A 20,536-nucleotide genomic window follows, 5' to 3' on the forward strand; every position below is an offset into this window, starting at 1 on the left:
GAATCGATTCGTCAGTATTTGATGTGGTTTACGAAATACATCCAGCGGTAATGTTAGGTGACTCACCCTGTATAAATGATCTAGTAGAAAGCGTCGGATGCTCTTTAAGGCTATTCGCAGATGATGCAGTCCTCTATACAAAAGTATCAACGGCAGAAGACAAGAAGAATTTGCAGAAAGACCTGCAAAAAATTGACGAATGGTGCAGGCTCTGGCAGTTGAACCTGAGCGTAAATAAACAGCTCGAGACAACGTCTGCCGTAAAATATTTAAGTGTAACTCTCCAGAGCGACTTTAAGTGGATTGACCACATAAAACAGATAGTGGGAAAAGCAAACACCAGACTCAGATTCGTCGGAAGAATCTTACGGAAATGTAACTCATCCACGGAAGAAGTGGCTTATAAGGCGCTTGTTCGCCCGATTCTTGATTATTGTTCATCTATCTGGGATCCCTACCAGGTAGGAATGATAGATGGGATGGAAAAGATCCAACGAAGATTGGCGCGTTTCGTCACGGGATCGTTTAACGGGCCAGAGAGCGTTACGGATATGATAAACAAACTCCACCGGCAGGCGTTAGGAGAGAGGCGTTGTGCATCACGGAGAGATTTACTATTGAAATTTCGGGACAGCACTTTTCAGGAAGAGTCGGACAATATATTAATTTCCCCCGCATGCATCTCGCGTATTGGCCACGAGGAGAAAATACAATAAATTGAAGCCAATACAGGGAATTACCGACCATCATTCTTCCCACGTACTATTCGCGAGTGGAACACAGTTGGAGGAATCGGATAATGTTACCGGAAGAACCCTCCACCACACACCATTAGTTGGCTTGCGGAGTATGATGTAGATGTAGACGTGGATGTATATGTAGCGTTTCACAAAGTCATAATGACCCGTCAACGTCGGGACTTATGAATCACTCGTAACGCAATGAGCAGGCGTGTCCAGCGGCTGTTTATTTTCCCAAAAGTGCGTTAACACTATATGGAATACAGATTTGAGTTACTAATAATAATAAACGCATCTGAAAGGTAACCTCCTCCACCACGGGCGTTGCTCGATTTTCAGTTTTCAGACTGACTACCTGCCCAGCAGCATTTCCTGTCCCGTTGTCTAATGCAAGTAGACAAAATAACTTCAATGAGTTCGTGTTTGTGTAGTAGTGTTATTTTCAATTTAGACTTATTTGAAAATGCTAAGTGAGATTTTACGTGAAATACGTTGCCATAAACAATCTCTAAGAAGTGTGTAATTTGTGTGATACTGTCAGTGACCTATATAGTACAACAAACAAAATACCATTAAAACAATATTACACTATTTTTGATAATATTCACGGAAATTATTAGTCCTAGAGGAAAAGTAAGTAGGGTCTATTTATAGGAAATTTAATTTACTTTAAATTGGTACGGGAAACATTTTCACCAGCAACTGCGGTTTTCGAGCTGTTCATGAGGAATATACATAGTGACCTATAGATTTCCCCTCATCCCCAAGCTCATTGCACAAAAATTTGCACCTAAACACAATTTTTCTCCCATTCGACCTTTTTTCGTCTTCATTGCTTGGGCTATTAGTGTAGTTTACTTTATTGCTTGTTTCATAGACTATATATTGATAATGCGTTACGACTTGCATAAACATTACAAGATATCTAACATGAGCACTGTTTAAGAAATAAGGATTATATCTAACTATTGTTGGATGTGAGGTCCGCCAGTTATGCATGACACCATTTTTCTCAGTACCCAAACATGTTTCGGCACCACTGTACTATCATCAGTGTGTTTTCATTTTTATTTATTCTGCAATGTGAACATTTTGTTAAATGATTATAAAATTATGTGCATTTTTAGTTCAAACAATAGATCGTTTCTTTTTGTAAATACCTTTACATTTGGTGTGCATGAATTTTCTGGATCACTTGTGTGTTAATTACTACAGGTAGCTTGACATCTGCAACCAAACGACGTAGATGAGAAAATTTTTTGCTGGGAGTTAACCTATCTTCTAGATTGTAATTCAGTTTTTCGTGATGTTTTTGCACCTATATTCGTTTTTACTTACGTTTTCACGTGGCAGGTACTTCCATTCTCCGCATAATGCTGAGATGTTGTGATGAACACATAACTATAACAAGTATTTTTCACAAATAACGTAGTAAAACACTTTTCACTTCACCAGAACACAGTGTGATTGTGGTTTGTTATGTGTCCCAACCCAGATAGTGTTCATTTGTTCACCAGAGAGTTCGGCGCCAATTTTGAATTTTGTTTGCATTTTATCTTTGTGTGTGTGTGTGTGTGTGTGTGTGTGTGTGTGTGTGTGTGTGTGTGTGCGCGCTTGCATGTCCGTGTGTGTGTTTCCGGTGCGCTTTTGATTTTTATATTTTATTCCTTTTATGTGTAAATGGTGCGTCTTTGCAGATTTTAGTTTATTTTTCCTGTGTGTGTGTGTGTGTGTGTGTGTGTGTGTGTGTGTGTGTGTGTGTGTGTGTAGCCTTTATCCGATTGTGCTGTTTTTATTTGTAAAGTTCCTTTAATGTGTTAAATAGTATGCCCTTGCAGAGTGTAGTGTATTCGTTTTAGACCTGTTTTTCTTCTGCTATTGCCTTCTGCATATGGAAGTTTTCCTCAATGTTAAGTTTGCTGTGTTAGGCTGTGGCTGAGTTTTAGTACCCTTGGGTCTGTTTCTATTGTGGTTGGGTGGTGACTGATGGCTACAATGTGGTCAGCAAATGTGCTATGGGAGCTGTTGCTTTTTAAAGCTCTGAGATGTTCTGAATACCTTGTTTTGAAGTTTCTGCATGTTTGTGCTATGTACACTGACTGGCAAGTGCTGCATGGAATATATGAACTCACATTTTTATATATTACATCTGCTGTACGCTAGCTGACAAAAAGGCGAAGCACCCAGAAGGGGAAGAGGAAAGTCTATGGCACTTCACATCTTGAGAGGACATGTGATCTTATTTCAAAGTTTACTGATGCAAGATCTGGTTTGGATGCATGCACTGATACAGTCTGGATTGGTCTCATAAATGTGTTGTATCCACTCCTCGGCCAAGCTGGCCGACAACTGTTGTATCTGGCGCTGAGGCAGTTCTGTTGGGGATAGATCTGGAAGTCTTCATGTACACAAGTGTACCTCATCACACAGGCAGTTCATAGAGACACGTGTCACGCTTGAACGAGTATTGTCCTGCTGAAAAACGGCAACACGACGGTGTCGCATAAGAGATAACACGTGAGGTCGCAGGATATCCGTGACGTACTGTGGTGCTGTCAGAGTTGTTTTCAATCACTAACAGTCGCTTACTGAAGTGATACCGGATGGTTACCCACTCTATGACGCAAAGAGTACATAGCTGTGCCTCTCCAGAAGATTGGGAGAATGGGCTCGCTCTCGAGGTCGCAGTCGTACTCGCCGACGATGGTCACCGTGGGAAGTGCACAACCACGATTCGTCGCTGAACACCATGCGATGCCATTCATCAGTAGCCCATGCTTCCCCGTCACGACATCACTCCAAACACAACCACTTGTGTTGTGATGTTAACGGCAGGCCACGCATGGAACTGTATTTCCTTAGGCCGGCTGCTGCCAGTCTCCGATCAATGATGCGGGATGGCACAGAAAGTTGCAGGGAGCCCACTACTTCTTCTTGGATGGCAGGCGCGGAGGTGACGGAATTACGATGTTCTTGATGCACAACACGGCAGTCCTTCCTTGTGGTGATCAGACGTGGTCGACAGAATCCTTGACGGTGGACATGACTGCCAACCTGTTCCCGTGCTTTCCAACATCGGGCTGCTGTCGCATCCAAATGCCTCACAAATCTGGATAGTGCGTGACCGACCAGCTGGCCAAATGGGGACCCAGTATGAGGCGCCTTTACAATTGTGTCTGGTGCTGATAACGCTGTCTCACCTGTGCATTTGGCATCTCCGCGTCCTTCACAGTAACCACTGAACATCTGACGCAATTCACGCTACATATATACGCTACCAGTTCTCGTAACACTAAACACGAACGACAGTAATGCACTCTGGTGGACGGTCTATCAGTAACATATAATCATTTACATATCCGCAGATGGTGTTTACGTGTACGAAGTTACAATGGCATCGACCATGTCTTTTGGGTGCTTTACTTGATTTTTCAGGCAGTGTGCATCTCAGTAACACCACCTTAAATTCAACTTGCAGACTGGACTCCCATTCGGGAAGACGATGGTTAAATCCTGCATGCGGCCATCCTGATTAAGGTTTTCCGTGATTTCCCTCAAACGCTTCAGGCAACTGCCGGGATGGTTCCTTTTAAAGGGCACGGCCAACTTCCTTCCCGATCCTTCCCTAATCCGATGAGACCGATTACCTCGCCGTTTCGTCTCTTCCACCAGATCAACCCAATTCAACTTGCAGACTCTTTTATAAACTTTTCATACAGTTAAGATGCAGTTTAAAATTATATGTTAAAGAATGCAAGATTTTGTGTGCATCTGCTACTCTAGACGCCATTTTACCTTCCAATAGTACTGTTGAATTTTACGGGGGACATTTGACCTGTTTTAAACTGTTCACTTTTACTGGCCTAACTAGTTAACAGTATGGTGAGTCGTGAGGACATGTGCAATCAAATTCTGTTCTGGAACAATGGTAAAGGATAAGCGCAAGTTCCTACCTCTGTCCTCAATATCCCATTTTAATGTCCTAGTAGAGAAGATGCTGACTTACGAGCAGAACGTATCTCTTGCTATGGTGTTCGCAAAGGGTGAATTTTTAATTAAACTTGAACCTCCTTTCCGTATTCAGGTATAAGGATTATGACCATCCGAGATTAATGATAGCCATAGATGGTGTGGTCATTTTAAAATCAGTGGCTATCTTTCATCATCGAATGTTGTATCTATGACTCAGTCTTGCATGCAGAGATTTAAGGAATCTCTTAAGATGGATAGCCTTGCATTAGCATTTCCTGTCGTGTCTTTATGGAGATTTTGAATGAAATATTTGCTACCGTGTGCTCTATAGTTTACAGTTGTTACAAACTCGAAAGCCTACAAGACGACACATTTTGCTCGTTCAGTTACTAAATGAAATATTGGTAAATCAAGGCGACTTTATCGAGACCTCTTCAGTGTTTAAACAACATTTCAATTCGGCTAAAAGCTGAGCATTCATAACGTGCGCTATCTGTTGGTCATCCGAAAGAGATATTGGTTGCGAATAAAACCACCAAAATTGAAAGTTTTTGATGCTAATATTCAGAGGGAAAATTTATGGCCCATTCTTTTTTGCTGCAGCAGGTGCGATTGAAACTACATTTGTTTACATGTTACATCTATGACTTCTGCTCATCCGCCACGTGAAACAGGGTGTTATTTAGTAATGTGATGGTGTGACTCCCCACAGGCACAACTCTGTACTAGATTCCCTAAATGACTTAGTTCCACCATGGTTTGTTTGCCATGGGCTGGGTGGCAAGTCTTGTCGTATCCTCCACCCTCATCCGACTTAACGCCATGCTTTTTTGTCCTTTGTGGGTTGATAAAGTATCGTATGTATGTGCTAAGCTACCCAACATGAGAAGAAGCAGCAAATTTCCCCAGACACACTAATCAAGTAACGTTAAAAATTTGCCTTTAGACTAGACGCTTCGTAGATTAACTACTTAATTGCATCTTATCACACGATTGATATATGTGACGTTAAAAGAAAAAGAAATTACGGGCAAGATGGTATTACCACATCGTGATTACTGGAAGCAAATACAAATCTTTTAGAATAACGAGGAAAACTTAAATAATTGTATGAATACACCAGTTTATAATGAAGTGATATTGCGATTTAATCTTCTAGTAGTTCGATGACTTCCGCAACGCAGAGATCAAGCAATACTTTTCAGAAATGAGCACTTGTAAGGAAAATTGTTTGGTAGACTTTTCATTGCATTTATCGTTTGCCAATTTGTTCAAATTTAATAAATATTACATAGCTTTAAAGCCCCAATATAATTTTTAAATACCTAGAGTCCTCTGAAGTTTTCTCTCAGGACTGCTACTTTAATCGCAGAAAGTTCACTCTGCCCATTTCTTATCTTTCCTGTCTCATATCCTCTTGCGCTATCCCTGCTCAGCTAGAAGACAAATAATCGTATTTAATAACAAATCTGATTTCCTTAGAAATTCTGTAGCTAAACTAATGAGCTTGATACAGTACCTTATAATTAGTTTGATTTTCTATGTAAATTATGCTGTTTATCATGTAGTACAACGATTCAGTACTCAAAAGTACGAAATACAGCGCCGTCCTTCAGCCTTGAATGACTGTTAATGGATTCTTTCGTCGCTCCTTTGTAGAATGATTTCATATTTATATCGGAAAAAGAAATCGTTGGATGTTAGAGTTCTGCTTCTTGTACTTTCTCCCTTTAATACTAAATCTAGGCTTTTTAATACCATAGTCCTAAAACATTTGTATTTAACATAGCATGTATTCATTTTCTAGTTCTTTGGTACCATTCCTTCTGTAAACTGTAATTTAAACTCATGTATATTTTGCATCATCCTGCATAATATACGCTGATGAGACAAAACATTATGATCAGTGTCCACCGCGAGAACGTATGCCTCCTAATAGTCTTCTGGGCACGTGATGCGGTAAGGAAAGTACATAGACGCAGCAGATGCGAATGGGGCAGCATTATAGCGACGATACGGGCCGCAAACGGGGAAATAGTTTGTCGTAAGTGATTTTGACAAAGGGCAGATTGTTGCGGCCTGGTGCCTGGGAGCGAGCATCTCGAAAAAGGCGAAGCTAGTCGGTTGTTCCCGTGCTACTGTCGTGAGCTTCTGAGGAATGTGGTTGAAGGACGGTGTGTTGGACATCAGCACCTAATCACAGGACGTGGAGGTCGAGTCTTTCTTGCCCTGTAATGCAGGATAGTGGGCAATCTGTGGCAAATCTGACGACACGATGCTGGTTCAGCCACAAATGTTTCGGAGCACACCGTTCGGCCCACGCTGTTGAACACAGGTTTCCGCAGCACTCGAATCTTACGTGCTCCCATGAAGATCCAACTGCAGGGGGAACAGGATCATCGGCATTGGATAAAGGATCAATGAGACGCGTTGCCTGGTCGGAACAATCACGTTTGTTGTCACAGCAGTTCCACGGTGGTGTCCGGATACGCTGCCATCGAGGCAAATGATTGCTCGAAATACACATCGTGCCAGACTTGTGCTATGGGGAACGTTCACCTTTGGTTCCATAGAACCCGTGGTATTGATCGAAGTTACTATGACAGTTATGGACTACGAGACCATTATTGCGGACCATGTGCATCTCTTCATGTTTGACGTCTTTCCCGAGGACGATGACACCCTCCAGCACGATAACTGTACTTGTCACAAGGCCACAATGGTACTACAATGGATTGAGTAGCATGATAGTAAACTTGTGTCGATGTCTTAACCACCAGATTAACCTGATTTTATTCGGATGAAATATAGGGGACAGTTCTCGAAGTTGGACCGTTGCCTAAGTTGGACCACTTTAGTATTTCGCTATGTATGCGTAACTTAAACCTTCAAGTTGGCTCTGCTGGTTAGAAATGTTTTCAGGGTCGCTTGGCCCAGCAGTCAGTCGACTGGAGTCATTGAAACAAGAGTAGCTGCCATTGTATTACTCTCTTCGTGTAACACGCCCGGGAGTACAAATGGGGGTGGGGGACCCTCAAACTGGTTTCACTTCTGCTTTTCTAGACCGTGCGCCCTGTCCACACAACGTACCAGATAATCCCGTGACGGTCGTACTGTTCTGATCCACACTGCTGCTGGTTTGCCTCAAATTATCTATCTAAAATACGCAAGCGGATTTAGGGGAGCCACTCAACATTAAAACACAACACTGTCTTACGTTTGGTATGAACAACTATATTCTGACACGATAAAAGAAAAACGCAGATTGCACTGTTTACATTCTAAGTCGTAAATGTTTACCCCAATTAACAATCTTGGTAATTATCTGTCCACAATACAACTCAGACGAGCGTACGCGTAACCGACACGACGCGGGTGATTCTTGATGATGCGGAAGCCGAATGATCGAACGAAAGTTCTTACGCTCGTCACGCATACAGATATCTGGTAATAGTCCTCCTTGACACTAGTAATGATATAACACTGTTCGTAAAGTTAATTTTTCAGTTCTCAGTTCTCACTTGTACGAGCGTGTGCGTAACCGTCGCGGCGCGGCTGATTGTTGATAATGCGGAAACGCGATGATCGAACGCACGTCTTCACGCTCGCTACAAGACACTGGCACTTGACTGCACTCTTTTATGGTAACTAATTTCTACTGATTCACATCAGTTCATTCTGGGAGACCGAACACGGGGCGGATGATTGATACAGTACGGTACGACACGCAACGAGAGGATACACAAATCCGTTATCAGCAGCACTGCTCATTTTTAAATTACTCCTTGACGCACTTTCCTCTGAATCATATACTTGTTTTATCACTTTACTGTAATAGCACTTGTAGCAACACTTCAACTTCCATACTATCAATGCCTCTCACATCAGAGCTACACACTACACAACATAAGAGTTCCCTATCCCGCGCTCGACTCTGCCGACGCGGCTGCCCGCATAGATACTCCACAACTAAACCAGCGATATGACAATACGCTTACATTCGTTTTCCTTATAAGTGTTGTGCTACGAATCATAAGCTTCCGTATACACTATGAGTAGCTGTCATTCTTTAGTTAATAACTAAGACATAGCAAAACTACAATTTAACTTTGTGTGTCCTGTAACATTATCTTTTCTTATATGGCGTCCAGTTTCCGAAGTCGGACCACTGCTCGTTTCCTAATTTAGGCCGGTCAGTTTTAGGAGACACTCATAAAGATTTATATTTAAATGCATTTTTACAATAAGGAGTAGGCAGGAGTAATGTTTTTAGGCTTTGAAGATGAAAAAAGGGGAATGTACAGGAAAATAGACAAAAGATGAGCTGACGGTTGCCGTGGGAGCATGGGGCTATGGACTTCATCAGTGTGATCTTGTCTGTGGAGTACCCAAAGTTGCAATAAAGAGACACGCTGACAGCAAAAATACATTATCGACTGAAGTTGAGTCACTCGGAAGTCAATCAACTTTTACGGCTGAGACGGAAAAATTTCTAGAACACCACCTCCTCTTATTCAAAGAGAGGTTTTTCGGATTTACCATCCAAGATGCTCGCAAACTTGCATTCGACATGAGTTTCCTCATTGTTTCAACAGAGGGAAGAAAATGGAGGAGAAAAAGTGGTTATATGCTCTCATGAGACAAAATACATAGCTTTCCCACCACCAGTCAGAAGGAATTAGTGGTCACAGTCAGTTGGTTCAATAGGGAGAATGTGAGTCAATTCTTCGATCTCTTTGAGAAAACTGTCGATGAACATAAAATTATTGCTAAGACTATATTCAATATCGATGCATCTGGATTTACAATACTTCAAAAAGACTATAAAATGTCATAGCAAAAAAGGCAAGCAGCAAGTGAGATCCAACACAAGCGGGGAGCGAGGGGTTAACATCGCAGTTGTTTGTGCTGTCAATGCAGCTGGACATTTTGTTCCATCTATGATTATTTTTAAGTGTAAGAGGAGACAGGGAGAACCTGGAATTGGTACCCCAACTGAAGCGGAGTTGACATCTCAACCACTGGCTACGAAAATTCTGAGGTGTTTCTATCGTTGCTCAAACACTTCAAAAATCGTGTGAACTGTAGCAAGGACTCACGTGTGTCCCAGATACTTGATGGTCATACAACAGACAGTAGAAATCTAGTGGCTGTCGAGTACGCCCATAATAATGGTATTAATCGTGTTGAATTTATCTGTCCTCACAGCCCATAGATTGCCACCTTTTGATGTTTCGTTTTTAGCTCATCTTCAAACCCATTTCATTCAACCCGAGGACAAATGATTGCGTGGGAACATTGATACAACTATAAAACAGTTTCAAATATAGGCACTGTTGAACGAAGTCTATGGCTGAGCAACAACAGCTGGAACAGCAGGATTTTGGCCTGTGAACAGGAATGCGTTTTCAGATCATCATTTTTCACCAGAAGATTGCTTGAAAGTTGCTGATAATATACTAGAGAAGCCTACTTTTGCAAACAATGTCAGGGAGGAGTCTTCTTCAGAAGACATTTCAAACACCACCCTTATGTGACATGAAAACGAGAAAAATAGTAGTTTTAGATCAATGTGTGCGTTGTGTGGAAATTAGAATCCATGTAATGTTTGTACCGAAAAGTGTCCCACGTACAGTGACCACTACTTACTCTGTGATCTTATATCCAGACATAACTTCGTTTCGTTATAATGTTTTAAAACGCTACTATAAGGCAAGTTACTAACTGGATGCAACGTATTTGACAAATAATATTAATTATTAACACTCTGGTATTTTCTGCGTAATTTTACCATTAGAGAGTCTTTACAGTTGTAAATATCGCTAGTTTTCAAAATTTGGTACAGTAATCTCTAATTTTGTTTCTTCATACTAGTGCGTTTGTAGACACTACTTAGTTGTTACCGAACGAAGACGTAATAAGGTGAAAACCTTTTTGGAATAAACTGCTGAGGAAAGAAATCAAAATTTGTTTGTTTTTCATCTTTAAACTAGAATTCTTGATACCACAGTCGTTATTTAGCGGTCGGACAACGAGTAAATAGATGTTTTTGTCCAAATGATATCATTAAAATACATAAAAATGTTTGAGAGGTTATTAATGAATTTTAATTTTACACAGGCATCGTCGATGGCGATTCTCACTGACAAGCGCATTTCAAATAGTGTTCTGTTTACCGTAATTGCACGGAGTATTTTAAAAATGTTGGGTCTCTGGCAGTTTTTATTTACGTAAATATTTCTTTACCTCATTTGTAAACCATATTCAAGGAACTAATCGGTTCGAGACCTGTTGCGTACACAAGCAGCACTACAGTCGTAGTGAAATGTAACCAGGATGACTTATGTCCAACCTGTTTCTCTATATATTACAGGCGGGCATTGAAACATCTTACCTGACAAATGATTCAGAGACTTGGCGTACTTCCAGGAAATACCCGTTATTTCTAGATGTTGTATTTGTGAAACATGAAGTTGACGGCATACGTACCTCATTATCCTTTTGCAGGTCAGTTCCTCGTATAGAGAGATTTCCGCTTTCATTCACTACGAATAAATCTTTTAGCAATGCTGCTAGATTGCTTTTTACAGATGCTTTTCTAATACTGTCTTCTACGTTTTGTTGAATTTAAAATTTAATGTAGCCTTTCTTTTCGATGAGGGTAAATGTAGTCGAGAGACGGATCCCGCAAAACAAGAGAAGCTACTTTGATTCGCAACATTTCACGTGTGGACACGTTCCTAGTCGCACGATCCTCCCTTTTCTAGTAGTACGACCTTCCCTTATAAACATTCATGAGAACAGTGCTGGGATAAGGTTCTTGGGAATTCATACAGGTAATTTGTCACACACTTAAATATGATGTTGTCAAGCCTCTTCACAAGGAAGGAGGTGAAACAATATCAAAGAACCACTTGCCCGTTCTATGGTTTCCACCAGTTTTAAAAATTTTTGCGAAGATCGTGTGTAAAATATTATAAAAATTCTACTAAAGATAATCTTGTTCACAGAGTAACAACTTGAATTTTGAAAGCTGACAGAACCACTGACCCATCCTATTGTTTCCAGTAATTTAAAAACGATTTATAAGAGTCATGTACAACACGAAATTAAAAAGGAAAAGAAAAAAACGTTACAACAGAAGAAAAAATTTGCCTCTCAGTAACAGTTTGGATTTTGTAAATTATTACTAACTGAACATTCTGCATTTATTTTGACAGTTAATATAGCAGAACCCGCAAATTAGAAATCATTATCAACGGGAATATTTAGGACTCAGTTAAGACTGTTTACTGTGAGAAACACAGTACGTCTACATGAAAATGAAAATATTATCCAATAATCGACAATGTAAATATGTATATGTATGGTTTTTGTACTGACCGTACGATAAAAAGCAGAAGCTATTAGTTTAATGTTCAGCACAAGACAACTAAGGGACTGAATTTTAAGCAATCAGATAATATGGAACACATTGTAATATACGTTTATGATATTTCAATTTCACATCAGAATATGATATTTTTTTCTTTTTACAGAGAATATAAGTATGCCAATAAAGAAAGAAAAGCAGTTGTCTTACTGAAAGGGTAAAACGTGAAATATTTGAAAATATTAACATGTGGTGCCACGGCAAAACAGTTATGATTAAATTTCGACTAGGTTCAATATACAGGAGGGCATAAGTAGGTGTACAGTAGGTATACTATATCGTTATCTGTTGTTATACCATTTTTCTATTCTTTTCAGATATTCCGATAGTCATGGATTGTAATTTAAGCCAAGACCAACGGAAGTGGATAGTTAAACAATACTGTGTAAGACATAGAATACTGAACAGGTTCGACAGAAACGGGCAGAATAATTCAATACACCACCACCAAGCATGCTACCAATTTTCAAAGTGCGCGACAAATTTCATCGAAATAGCTCTATCTGTAATGCGCCAAAGAGTGGTCGACCAGTCGAGTATTACCACCCATGAAAATGAAATGGTGCGCAGGCATTTTATTCAAAGCCCAAGAAATCCAAAAGGACAGCCTGTGTTGAGCTGAAAATTCCCTGTAGGGTCTTGAGCCACCTAATGAAATGTTTATGTTTGCAAGAATATCGGTCAAGATTACTTCATGGATTACTAGAGGATAATACAGATTGCCATTTAGAGTTGTGCGAGATTCTTTCATTGAAGCATGAATCAACCTGGGGTCACAGTCTGGGCGTATCTTTCAGGTCAATGGATCACTGGGCCTGATTTTCCATTCAACTATTACCCACGACGCCTATGGTAATATGTCGCGGGATACTGGTATTCCACAATCACGTCTGCACCAGGATAATGGAGAGTTCTTCTTCCAGCAAGACGGAGCCCCTTCCCACTATGCTTTAACACTGCTAGGTTTTTTTGACAACGAATAATCCTACAGTTGGACAGGCCGACGAGAACCAACTGAATGGCCACCACGATCACCGCACCTTACTCCAATGGCCTTTCTCTTTTGCGGTGTATCAAAGATAAATACTTCGCAAGAAGACGACGCACTGTTGATGACATGTGTTAATTCATAAGAGAAGCATACCAGGACTTCATAACAATAAAGAACCCTGTGCGAAAGCTTGCTTAATGTACAGACTACAGATATGTGAAAATGCTGAATTCGCCAATTGGAACACTTAAGACATTCCGCTAATTGTGTCTTCAGAAATCTATTTTCTGTAGTTTTCTGTAAAAAATTTTTCATTCTCATTTTATTATCAACGTGTCTCTTACACTGAAGAGCCTTGTAAGAGCACGAAGGGGTGGAGATCTCTTCTGAACAGCACGTTGCGAGGCATGCCAGATATGCTCAATAATGTTCATGTCTGGGGAGTTTGGTGGCCAGCGGAACGGTTTAAACTCAGAAGAGTGTTCCTGGAGCCACTCTGTAGCGATTCAGGACGTGTGGTGTGTCGCGTTGTCCTGCTGGAATTGCCTAAGTCCGTCGGAATGCACAATGGACACGAATGGATGCAGGTGATCAGACAGGATGCTTAATTACGTGTCACCTGTCAGAGTCGTATCTAGACGTATCAGGGTTCCCATATCACTCCAACTGCACACGCCCCGCACCATTACAGGGCCTCCACCAGCTTGAACAGTCCCCTGCCGACATGCAGGATCTATGGACTCATGGGGTTGTCTCCATACCCGTACACGTCCATTCGCTTGATACAATGTGAAACGAGACTCGTCCGACGAGCCAACATGTTTCCAACCATCAACAGTCCAATGTCGGTGTTGACAGACCCAGGCGAGGCGTAAAGCTTGGTGTGGGCCTTCGGCTCCGAAAGCCCATATCGATGATGTTTCGTTGAACGGTTCGCACGCTGACGCTTGTTGATGGTCCAGCACTGAAATCCGGAACAACTTGCGGAAGGGTTGCACTTGTGTCACGTTGACTGATTTTCTTCAGTCGTCGTTCATCCCATTCTTGCAGGATCTATTTCCCGCCGCAGCAATGTCGGAGATTTGATGTTTTACCGGATTCCTTATATTCACGGTACACTCGTGAAATGGTCGTATGGGAAAATCCCCGCTTCGTCGCTACCTCGGAGACGCTGTGTCCCATCGCTCGTGTGCCGACTGTAACACCACGTTGAAACTCACTGAGATATTAATAACCTGCCATTCTAGCAGCAGTAACCGACCTGACAACTGCACTAGTCACTTGTCTGACCGCAGCGCCGTGTTGTGCCTGTTTACATATTTCTGTATTTGAATATGCATGCCTATACCAGTTTCTTTGTCGCTTGAGTGTATAATAATAATAGTAAATATAATAATATGTAATCTATACCCACTTGGGCACACACACTATATAGTTGCGTGCTTAATATTGTGTACCTGAATCCGTAACAGCGTAACCCAAGAAACAGATACCATTATGCTTTTGAAACTACAGACAGATCGCAGCTAAATAGGGAAACTCAAACGTAACGCGTAGCGAAGCACCTCATTTCAGCTAAGTTTTTTTCGCAGTGTTAGAGTTACAGCTCATTTAAAAATGATGAAACTAGTTTGTTCCGGTTTTTGGGAACTCGATTTAATAGAGGTAGCATTTTTCAGAATACAAAAGCGTCTAACACGAACGATGATCTGAAATTATTCCTCGTTAGGTAAATGAATGCTATACCAGGTTGCATTATGTAACGTCTCGTAGAAGTACTTGCAGTACTCATTGCATGTATTTGTTAGGACTAGTTACCATCCCCCGTCCACCCAGATGGTTGTTGTGAAGCGTCAGACCTTTTAGCGAACTATTCCTATGTGCCTCTCCTACTCATTGCAGCAATAAAACCTAGACGGCAGCGGCTCCTGTCGCCTGCATTTCATTGGCCATAAGGCAGGTGCGCCTGCTCGAGGAGATTATGGTACACCTTGACATAGTGGCCTCGAGAAGCCCAGTGCCTGAACGACTTCCAAGTTGTGGATCGAGTCAGTATATTGGCTGCGATAAAATGATGTGAGATATTAGTCTTGTCGACCCTCTGTGCGATTGCCGCTCAGGCGGTGACGTCGAAATCTGACGCCATCACAGAAACATGCCACGCTTAACTGTTCCAGTTCGGTGGCGACAGGGACGGTACTCGTACTTACGTTAGTAGAATTAGATGTCATTGGACATAACGACAGGATAAAACTATTGGATGGAAATTGAATGTCCTGTAGCGTTTTATTCGGATCGATAAAGCGTCCATTTTGTTATATTCTTACCTCCACGATGGTCAGCTTTTTTAAAAGATGCATCTTCCACTTTCATTTCACTTCGAGTCGCGTTCTCTATGTCAGAATATCAAGTTTCACTGTGTTTTAATAAACGATTCTGTTACAGCACACTATAATGAATCACCCTCCTCTAACATTATCCTTTTTTTTACAAAGGTGACGGATACCATACTATCTGTTCTTGCATTAGTTAAAATTATCCCAGCTGTTTCATTAAAAGAATTCATATGATTTCGAACGCGATGTATTATATTTCTGGCTAAAATTTCTAAAAAAGAAATTAATGTGTTACAGTCGATATGTACTAACAGTTAAAATTAGTCTTCTTTTAAAAATATTTTAAATTACGAAATTTCTGGAGTACTTAAAATTCATATTATTAATTGTACAATGAAACTCTAATTAATAAATTTATTGCTGGATTTATTTAAAAAATAATGATATAATTTGGTAAAGATTCTTCTCTGGTAAAGAAAGATTGTAACGCGTTTGCTTTGTAAACTCTTTGGCATAATGTGAATACAGCAGAATGTAAGTAGTGGTGGGCTTGCCTCTGGTGGAAGAAGACGTTTTCTAAGTTTGTCACCGACTATGTAATTATTGATTTCTTTTTTTTTAAGTGGAAAATGTAAAAACGGTGTGATGTTGGAAGATGTGACAAAGAATAAAATTCAAGAATGATCCAGGCAAATGGTCATTAGTTATTTAGTCATCAATAACCTACAAAATCGAAATCTCAGCTGTAAGAATATACCCCAATACAAGACTTTGAGCCATCAACAACAACGAAATAATGAAGATAAGTAAAAACTTATTCTTTTGTATATCTTACGCCTCTCGAAGCTTTCAAAATTTGTACAAAGACAGCAAATATTAATAGTGATGTGCGGAAGGGTAAGATTACAACACATAACGTTGCCGCGCGGCCTCGGGCGCCTTGTCACGGTCCGCGCGGCTCCCCACGTCAGAGGTTCGAGTCCTCCCTCAGGCATGGGTGTGTGTGTTGTCCTTAGCGTTAAGTTAGTTTAAGTTAGATTAAGTAGTGTGTAGGCTTAGGGACCGATGGCCTCAGCAGTTTGGTCACATAGGATCTTACCACAAATTTCCAAAACTATAACGTATTTTAAAAGTTTCCAGTTTCTGAGAAAGAAGCTGCTATTTTTGCCTTGCCATAGCACATTTGACTCATATATACAGGGTGAGCTAGAGGGAAATGTATATACTTTGAAGGGTGTTAGTATTAGTGATTCTGAACACAAAACTTCATATGGACCTATGGCCTATTCCGAATGGTTTCCTACATAGAACACATTTAATATCACTTTTGTAGATTTTATTGAAAAACTCGAATCCGAACCCTCCAGGGAAAACGTGTCGCAGTACAAAATGAAACTATTTTAAATTTCCTACAGAAAATGTCCTATTCATTTTTTTTTCTAGAAGAGAGTGCGAGATTGTTGAAAAACTCGCTCGACGCGCATGCGCTGTAGCTTACGTAGTTTTTGTACGCCAATTTGATGTAGCATATTGACGTAGCAAATTGAGACGAACAGTTTGATTCGGGGCCCTTGTGATCTATCAAGTCGGGAAAACACCTCTAGCAGGTCGAGTTAGAAGAGCTTACTTGGTAGATAAAATTACAGCATGACACAACTGGTAAAAAAAGTTTATTTTCTCAGGTCGCACCATTGGAGTTTCGTCAGCCTTGTGTATGACGCTGCCTAGTTTGGGAGACCTAACTTGTGGTGTTGTTGTGCTCCAAACGTGAGCTGAAAATGACCGTGCGGACACCAAGTTCAAATAGCTCTGAGCACTATGGGACTTAACTTCTGAGGTCATCAATCCCCTAGAACTTAGAACTACTTAAACCTAACTAACCTAAGGAGATCACACATATCCATGCCCGAGGCAGGATTCGAACCTGCGACCTTAGCGGTCGCACGGTTCCAGACTGTAGTGCCCAGAACCGCTAGGCTACTCCGGCCGGCAAGTGGACTTGACTGCACACTGTCCGCAGTAATATGTTGCAAGGTAACTTCTTTCTGATTTGATGGGGACGCAATTAAAAATAAAATCGCGTTCTGGAAGGAACACATTCTGGCAAAGAGTCCAGCTCCCTAAGCTCACTGCTGTCAAAGAAAGCGCGAAGCCTGAAGAGTTCATTGTGGTCTTGAAACAATCACAAGGTTAGTCTTATAAAGATTCTGAGGACACTGTCAGTCTTACATCTGTTTTCAAGCTGTTTTTGACACCATTCGCTACCTCAGCTGAAAGCGCCATGTGCATATACCGACGTAACCGACTGGCCTGCAAGGTAATTCCAGTTTTAACGACAAACCATTTTACGTTAAAACTGTCCAGGACATCTACATTGCTTTCGTCAATAGTTTCCACGATTCCGTAATGAGGTTGCAAAAGTACTACAATATTTTGATCGACATATTTGTGTGAAAGACATTTTCTTCGTGGCAACGTGAATGCGAAGCTCGAGGAAATTGTGTCTGTCTGCATGCCGACAATTTGTACCAGATAAACATTTTATTATGCTTTCAGTCCGCCCAAAATAATCAAATAATTCTGAAAATTTGTTTTGTTTGTGACGTACGGGTTGAGAAATGTGAAATATGAAACCAACTAGTACGCAGTGTGCCTGCACTGCCATTTCAATGCGGCTTGTTCACAGTTTTCCACTCCTCATGCTCAGAAAGAATGGCGTAGCGGTGGGGGATAAGTGAAGCGAGGTTGACCGCTTTTAACAGTAGTTCCCGAGCACGGCCTGCGATTCGAAAACTTCGCCTCCCCTGTTGTAGACATATAGTGAATTATTTTGAAAATGTACTGAATCAGAATACCTTCTGGGCTGTTATCCTCTGTATTCTTCTGGAGTAAAAGAGTGGGCAAGATGAATATAGATTCCTTCAGTTGTTTGTAACCAAGAAAGTGAATCAGAATTATGAAACCAACCAGCGACAACGCTTTAACACAAATATAAACATGTATGGTCTAAATAAATTTACAGTTCATAAATATGATATCACTAATACCTGTTTCATATTATAGTTACTAAATTTCAGTTATTTTAGAAAGAGACATTTCGGACTAGAGAATTAAAGTGATATTAAATATACTTCCAGCGAAATGACCAGCCAGAAAAACAGATATTATTACCTGTAAACTAAACAACAAATAATGATTCAAAAGTGAAGTTCCTGAGAACTTCTTCTTAAGTCTACCAGGGAAATTAAGCTAAAATATTTATGTAGTATAAGCAAACCAATTTGTTGAAAAACCTTTTTGGTCAAATCGAGATTTGCTACGCTTGAAACATATTCTGGTTCAATTGTAGCCTTCACCCTCCCTAACTGGCGATGCAAATGACCTTGATTGCGTGAACCTAATGGGTTCGGAAGAATTAAGTTAATCGTTTCGGAAATAATAACTGGTTAGCAACGGAAGTGTACAAATTCCAACTGGACAAACTTTGTTCATTAATCAATCAGTTATCAGAACAGTAATTATTACATAACTTATGTGGAAAAACGTGTATTGACGAAATAGTTCGCACACAAAACCAACTGAAAAATTTTACGAAATAACAAAGACAAATGTTACTGACGGTAACTTGGGAAAAATACAGATAACTGTTACGGAAATAATCAGTTGCTGAGCTATCCCTATTACAAACAAAACTACGTTACCTCGCCATTGCGTTTACCTTCTCAGGCAAACACTCATCACATTCACAAATAAACATTATGGAATTTCACTATTTTAAATAATTTGGAAGTCTGTGCATGAAATGAATCAAAATTCTGTGCAGTTGCAACGCCGAATACCAAACACCAAGCACGCAACAGCAAACACTTGAAAAACTCAATCACGTTAAAAAGTTTGAAAACTAAAGTTTTAAATCACCAGCATTATTGCTTTGAAACTGTTTGCTATAACTTTAATAGAACTTTCGTTAAAATTACAGTAACTGTAACGTTCTCTGATTACGTTCATTACTAAACAGTTTAGACTATTTTCCAATAAAACAAAGCTGGCGTAAGTTTTGAAATACGTTATTTCTTTGACAGGTTACTTATTGATGACACACAATTTTTGCCATCGCGATAGGACCAGTGCAAGATCCTAATGTGGGTCATTGGGCTGAAGTGAGTGACACGACACTATCGAGGAATTAGAACTTCACATAACTACCAGTATTATTCACTTTTCTCAATGAAATTCCCTGGGTATGCCTTACGAAAGGTCTAATCCAATGCGACGTAAGCAGTCTCATAGGTTGTCGATGCCGTGGAGACGTCGGTGTCGGCGCATGTGACAACACACAACTAGCTCCATTCGTTACGAGAACACTAATTAAATCCAGACAGTTTTGGGGCCGGTTCTTGATGTTATCTGCAGCTTAATTCGTCTGCCCACATACGTCACCCCCAATTTGACACGTAGAATATGACTTGATATCACATTGATCAACTTCTCTTCTTATACGACACCACTTCTTCTACACCGAAGAGCCAATGAAACTGGTGCACCTGCCTAATATAGCGTAGGACCCCCGCGAGCACTCAGAAGTTCCGCAAGACGACGTGGCATGGACTTGACTAATATCTGAAGTAGCGCTGGAGGGAACTGACACCATGAATCCTGCAGGACTATCCATAAATACGTAAGAGTACGAGGGGTGAAGATCTCTTCTGAACAGCACGTTAAAAGGCCTCCCAAATATGCTCAATAATGCCCATGTCTGGGGAGTTTGGTGGCCAGCGGAAGTGTTTAAACTCAGAAGAGTGTTCCTGGAGTCACTCTGAAGCAATTCTGGACGTATGGGGTGTCGCAATGTCCTGCTGGAATTGCCCAAGTCCGTCGGAATGCACAGGTGACATGAATAGATGCAGGTGGTCAGACAGGATGCTCACCTACGTGTCACCTGTCAGCCTCGTATCTACAGGTATCAGGAAGCCCATATCACTCCAACTGCACACGCCCCTTTAGAGCCTCCATCGTCTTAAACAGTCCCCCGCTGACATGCAGGGTCCATGGATTCATGAGGTTG

Source organism: Schistocerca piceifrons, chromosome 1, assembly GCF_021461385.2.
Source record: "Schistocerca piceifrons isolate TAMUIC-IGC-003096 chromosome 1, iqSchPice1.1, whole genome shotgun sequence".
Taxonomy (NCBI): domain Eukaryota; kingdom Metazoa; phylum Arthropoda; class Insecta; order Orthoptera; family Acrididae; genus Schistocerca; species Schistocerca piceifrons.